This window comes from Rattus rattus, chromosome 1, assembly GCF_011064425.1.
Source record: "Rattus rattus isolate New Zealand chromosome 1, Rrattus_CSIRO_v1, whole genome shotgun sequence".
In the NCBI taxonomy this organism is placed as follows: domain Eukaryota; kingdom Metazoa; phylum Chordata; class Mammalia; order Rodentia; family Muridae; genus Rattus; species Rattus rattus.
Window position 1 is genome coordinate 133,616,778 of NC_046154.1, and position 7,317 is coordinate 133,624,094.

Genomic DNA, 7,317 nt, shown 5'->3' on the forward strand with positions numbered 1-7,317 from the left:
GTTCTGGTGAACTGAGGCTGAGTATAACAAATGTCTCAATCTTTTCAATGCAAAAGAAATGATTACTGCCTCTTGCAAATTCAGCTCATCTAGGAGGAGGAGTTGAGGCAGTAGGTTGATCCCTTCATAACAAACATAGTAGCTCCAGCAAGAGGAGAAAAGTTAATATGCTCAACTTAACTCTACTGTATTACATGGTTCCACACCTTAGTGGAGTGTCTGTCAAGTGGCCAACTTGATGGTTTCCTCAAGAATCATTGCTGTGATCAGACACCATGACCAATGCAAGTTTTATAAAGGACAAACATTTAATTGAGGTTGGCTTACAGGTTCAGAGGTTCAGTTCATTATCATCAAGGCGGGAGCATGGCAGCATCCAGGCAGGCATGGTGCAGGAGGAGCTGAGTTCTACATCTTTACCCAAAGGAAGCCAGGAAGAGACAAAGCATCCTCAGGCAGCTAGGAGGAGGGTCTGCAAATCCACTTCCACAGTGACACACTTCCTCCAACAAGGCCACACCTTCTAATGTTGCCACTCCCTGGGCCAAGCATATGCAAACCATCACAATCACTGTGCTAAGATCACCCATAGTCACGTGTCACTAAATGCCTGTATAGGGGCAAGCTCTGCACCTGCTGCCTCAGACTTAGCTAGAAAGCTGGTTCTGGTTGAGCACATTCATCCTTTGTTCTTCTATGAACCTCAGCTGCAGGCGCCATCCAACTTTTCTATCTCATGCCAACGTACTTCCATTTATAACAACAACAGCTAGTCCTCTCATTTTTCCCTAATGTGTATGTGCTGGGATTGACGATTTATGTGTCTATTCTCAGCCCCTCAGAAAGCTCACATGGAGGTGCTGCTTTCCTTGTTTGACAGGTGAGGAAGAAAAGGTTAGGAAAGTTGAATAACTTTTATTACCCCGACCTAGAAACAAGTGTTGTGTGGGTAGAAAGTAGTCCAGGCTATCAAACTTCAAGACCCATGCCACAAGAACTCACTTCCTCTAGCAAGCTTCCACCTTCTGAGGGTTCCTTAACCTCCCAAATCACCACCTTTGCATATGCAAATACACGAACCCATGGGAGACATTTCAGATTCAAACCAAAGCTCTCTAAGGTCTTGAACACAGAGATGAAGCATTGATTTCTTCTAAATATCCAGGGTGCAAGGCAAATCTTGTGGGTTGCCCTGATGCTGTTTGCATTTGACAATAATTATGCTTCCCCAAGAGGGGCTGACTAGGACAAGGAGTGAATCACATAGTCAGGTGACTTCGTCAGAACTTTCTCCCCATTTTAACTTGTAAAATAAAGGCAAGGTGAGAACCAGTGATTGGGCAGGGGAAGGGAAGGTGTTGCTGAAAATTTGGGGATAGAGGGAAAGAAAGGAAGAGAGGAGGAGGTGGAAGGAAGATGGAGCTGAAGCCCGTGGCCTGGAGAAACCACAAGTTATAAGGGATCCTCATAGCTGGGCAATAGAGTAGTGTAATGGTAGATCTGCCCAACTAGGCATGCAGCTAATTAATTCATATTAATTGAATTGTGTTTTCTTTGCATGGGCTTATTTGGGTTGGAGAATTTACCACAACAGAATTTAAACATGGAAACAGACTATTATATACAGGAAACCATGTGACAGAAAGCAGGAGATGCAGAGGTTGTAGAAGATGCGTTGTGGAAGAAGATGCAGGGGTGATAGGAGATGTGGGGATGGTAGGAAAAATGCAAGGGCAGGAGGAGAGCTGCAGAGGTGATAGAAGAAGCAGGGGAGATAGGAAAAGCAGGGATGATAAGAGACGCAGGGGTGATAGCTGATGTGGGGGGGTGATTGGAGCACCAAGCTCAGAGGATGCTGCCTGGAGGAGATGACATACATGTTAAGTCTTCATATCTGGATAGAAATCACTTGAAGAGCATGAGAGGAGAGGGCAGAGACATGAGGACAGTCAGTGGATGTAAGAAACCCGGTAGAGCTTAAAGGAATGTGAACAAAAGCAAGAAAGGACGAGAGTGGAAACTGAGGCTGGAGAGGCAGGCAGAGGCAAATCGTAGTGTATGTCATACTCTGTGTGGGGACATTTGACTTTTTCCCTGAAGTTTTAAGACATTTTGAGATTAAATGTTGACAAGAATTAAATGCATCAAAAAAAGATGCCATCATCAGGAAGCAAAATCTCATGTTAAATGTTCTTGGTACAGAGAAAAATGGAGAGTGGAGGGGATGCATCCTTGCACCCTTTACATTTGCTGAGAGCCGATGGAGAGCTTGATTTGGTGGTGAGCCCAACTTTGTAAAGTGCTGCTCATGCCTGCTTTCTGTGTCTGCTGATGCCAGAAAGCCTGCATGCAGGGCAGTGCTGAGACTTGTAGTTCTTCTTCTTAGCCTGGAGTATTGCTGCTACAACCTGGGTATAATCACAGAGACCTTCCCAGACATGGACAATTCATGGCTATGCCCATGTTTGTATGCCCAGTTTGATACTTATATGGTTCAAAGAGAAAATAGAAATACAATGCAGTGCTGCAGTGACTCGTGTCTGAAACTTTGTAGAAAAAACAAAGGTCAAGAACGTTGCATGAAAATCTACAGGAAATGGACAATTTCCTAGACAGATACCAGGTACCGAAGTTAAATCAGGAACAGATAAACCAGTTAAACAACCCCATAACTCCTAAGGAAATAGAAGCAGTCATTAAAGGTCTCCCAACCAAAAAAGAGCCCAGGTCCAGACGGGTTTAGTGCTGAATTCTATCAGACCTTCATAGAAGACCTCATACCAATATTATCCAAACTATTCCACAAAATTGAAACAGATGGAGCACTACCGAATTCCTTCTATGAAGCCACAATTACTCTTATACCTAAACCACACCAAGACCCAACAAAGAAAGAGAACTTCAGACCAATTTCCCTTATGAACATTGACGCAAAAATACTCAACAAAATTCTGGCAAACCGAATCCAAGAGCACATCAAAACAATCATCCAACATGATCAAGTAGGCTTCATCCCAGGCATGCAGGGATGGTTTAATATACGGAAAACCATCAACGTGATCCATTATATAAACAAACTGAAAGAACAAAACCACATGATCATTTCATTAGATGCTGAGAAAGCATTTGACAAAATTCAACACCCCTTCATGATAAAAGTCCTGGAAAGAATAGGAATACAAGGCCCATACCTAAACATAGTAAAAGCCATATACAGCAAACCAGTTGCTAACATTAAACTAAATGGAGAGAAACTTGAAGCAATCCCACTAAAATCAGGGACTAGACAAGGCTGCCCACTCTCTCCCTACTTATTCAATATAGTTCTTGAAGTTCTAGCCAGAGCAATCAGACAACAAAAGGAGATCAAGGGGATACAGATCGGAAAAGAAGAAGTCAAAATATCACTATTTGCAGATGATATGATAGTATATTTAAGTGATGCCAAAAGTTCCACCAGAGAACTACTAAAGCTGATAAACAACTTCAGCAAAGTGGCTGGGTATAAAATTAACTCAAATAAATCAGTAGCCTTCCTCTACACAAAAGAGAAACAAGCCGAGAAAGAAATTAGGGAAACGACACCCTTCATAATAGACCCAAATAATATAAAATACCTCGGTGTGACTTTAACCAAGCAAGTAAAAGATCTGTACAATAAGAACTTCAAGACACTGAAGAAAGAAATTGAAGAAGACCTCAGAAGGTGGAAAGATCTCCCATGCTCATGGATTGGCAGGATTAATATAGTAAAAATGGCCATTATACCAAAAGCGATCTACAGATTCAATGCAATCCCCATCAAAATACCAATCCAATTCTTCAAAGAGTTAGACAGAACAATTTGCAAAATTCATCTGAATAACAAAACCCAGGATAGCTAAAACTATCCTCAACAATAAAAGGACTTCAGGGGAATCACTATCCCTGAACTCAAGCAGTATTACAGAGCAATAGTGATAAAAACTGCATGGTATTGGTACAGAGACAGACAGATAGACCAATGGAACAGAATTGAAGACCCAGAAATGAATCCACACACCTATGGTCACTTGATTTTTGACAAAGGAGCCAAATCCATCCAATGGAAAAAAGATAGCATTTTCAGCAAATGGTGCTGGTTCAACTGGAGGTCAACATGTAGAAGAATGCAGATCGATCCATGCTTATCACCCTGTACAAAGCTTAAGTCCAAGTGGATCAAGGACCTCCACATCAAACCAGACACACTCAAACTAATAGAAGAAAAACTAGGGAAGCATCTGGAACACATGGGCACTGGAAAAAATTTCCTGAACAAAACACCAATGGCTTATGCTCTAAGATCAAGAATCGACAAATGGGATCTCATAAAACTGCAAAGCTTCTGTAAGGCAAAGGACACTGTGGTTAGGACAAAACGGCAACCAACAGATTGGGAAAAGATCTTTACCAATCCTACAACAGATAGAGGCCTTATATCCAAAATATACAAAGAACTCAAAAAGTTAGACCGCAGGGAGACAAATAACCCTATTAAAAAATGGGGTTCAGAGCTAAACAAAGAATTCACAGCTGAGGAATGCCGAATGGCTGAGAAACACCTAAAGAAATGTTCAACATCTTTAGTCATCAGGGAAATGCAAATCAAAACAACCCTGAGATTTCACCTCACACCAGTGAGAATGGCTAAGATCAAAAACTCAGGTGACAGCAAATGCTGGCGAGGATGTGGAGAAAGAGGAACACTCCTCCATTGTTGGTGGGATTGCAGACTGGTACAACCATTCTGGAAATCAGTCTGGAGGTTCCTCAGAAAAATGGACATTAAACTGCCTGAGGATCCAGCTATCCCTCTCTTGGGCATATACCCAAAAGATGCCCCAACATATGAAAAAGACACGTGCTCCACTATGTTCATCGCAGCCTTATTTATAATAGCCAGAAGCTGGAAAGAACCCAGATGCCCTTCAACAGAGGAATGGATACAGAAAATGTGGTACATCTACACAATGGAATATTACTCAGCTATCAAAAACAAAGAGTTTATGAAATTTGTAGGCAAATGGTTGGAACTGGAAAATATCATCCTGAGTGAGCTAACCCAATCACAGAAAGACATACATGGTATGCACTCATTGATAAGTGGCTATTAGCCCAAATGCCTGAATTACCCTAGATGCCTAGAACAAATGAAACTCAAGACGGATGATCAAAATGTGAATGCTTCACTCCTTCTTTAAAAGGGGAACAAGAATACCCTTGGCAGGGAAGAGAGAGGCAAAGATTAAAACAGAGACTGAAGGAACATCCATTCAGAGCCTGCCCACATGTGGCCCATATATATACAGCCACCCAATTAGACAAGATGGATGAAGCAAAGAAGTGCAGAAGTGTAGATCGCTCCTGAGAGAGACACAGCCAGAATACAGCAAATACAGAGGCGAATGTCAGCAGCAAACCTCTGAACTGAGAATAGGACCCCCGTTGAAGGAATCAGAGAAAGAACTGGAAGAGCTTGAAGGGGCTCGAGACCCTATATGTACAACAATGCCAAGCCACCAGAGCTTCCAGGGACTAAGCCACTACCTAAAGACTATACATGGACTGACCCTGGACTCTGACCTCATAGGTAGCAATGAATATCCTAGTAAGAGCACCAGTGGAAGGGGAAGCCCTGGGTCCCTAATACTGAACCCCAGTGAACTAGACTGTTGCGGGAGGGCGGCAATGGGGGGAGGGTCGGGAGGGGAACACCCATAAGGAAGGGAGGGGGAGGGATGTTTGCCTGAAACCGGAAAGGGAATAACACTAAATGTATATAAGAAATATTCAAGTTAATTAAAAAAAAAAAAAAAAAAAGAACGTTGTATGGGAAAGCACCTGTGCCATCAGAAATGAAGATTGAATTTGATATGGCTATAAAATCTCTGGCTTGGGATAGTAGACTTACAGTCACACTATAAGAGACAAAAACACTGCTTAGTAAATAACCTCACATGCATAGCACACCGTGAAAAGACATGATATATATCTTCATTTTTCCCAGTGTCCAGTATGTGTCTCCAAAGAAGGAAGAACATAATGGTAGCAAGTAAATGGATTGATGTTACAAACGACATTAATACAGAGAGAGAGAGAGAGAGAGAGAGAGAGAGAGAGAGAGAGAGAGAGAGAGAGAGAGAGAGAGAGATCATAGCAATCTTAGAGATAAATTTGTTCAGGCTACTCCTTTACCAGCTTAGGAAATAGAGGTCAGTAAAGCATGTCATTATTCTTATCTATAAAAAATGTCCAAGGGCCCATTGAAGCTAGCCAAACTAGAGATCATTGCCAAGGCTCGAAAGGGAAGAGTTCATAAGCAAAGTGAATCATTGCAACCTTTCCTAATCGTGGGAACCAAACAGCAGCAGGTTATAAAAGGGAAAGCAATGCGCTCCCATAAACCACAGGGATAAACCCTGAAGATGGTGAGTAATGGACAGGCTTGGGAGTATTTGCCTTTGTCTTATCACCCCAGCTCTGATCCTTGATGGCATCATGGTCTACTTCTTAAGAAACAATAGGTAATGTGCTCACAGAGCCACTTCTATAGTGGCACAGAAAGCCTCTTCCCATAAAGAGGAAGACTAACCCAGAAACAAGGGAATGGTGTCACTTTCTCTGACAGACAGATGTCCACTTGCAGGTGGGCAGGGTTGTGCCGACCACCCATCAGTTAAGGAGTCTGTTTGTCTTGTTTCCACAACAATGATGATCAGCTGCACACACATCTCCAGTTTCTCATTTCTGCCTTGTGAACTCACAGATTACAGGAAGCCCACTGGCCAAAGTTAGATACTCACCCATGGCCAAAGAAGATCTTCTCTGAAAACATCCATTCTTTTCAGCTCAAATGTGGCCATGGCTAGAATGACTATATATACTCCACCTAACCAACCACCTTCTGAGACTGTATTAGAAGAGATACGGAAAAGTGACACTCACAAGTGTGAACTCTCACTTACTCTCATTTTCCCTGTACCAGGAGGCACTTTCATGATTCCAAAAACTTATCAGGAGTTGTGTACTTCCAGAGAATTTTTGCTCACCTTCCTTGTTGACACGGGCTCGCCTTTGTCAGGTCTAACTGCCTTCAATGGTACACATCACTTTGTGCCAAATTCCACCCTGCATCCTAGTGATACAACGACAATGAGAAAGACATTCGCAAACTCCTGTTTGCTCTCTAGGAGGATAACTCATCTCAGGGTGTGGGTGGAGGAGGACTAAGCAAGGGAAGCATCCTGGGGTCCCTACTTCCCTCTGCCCCCAGGATTACGCTCTTAAAAGAGAAGT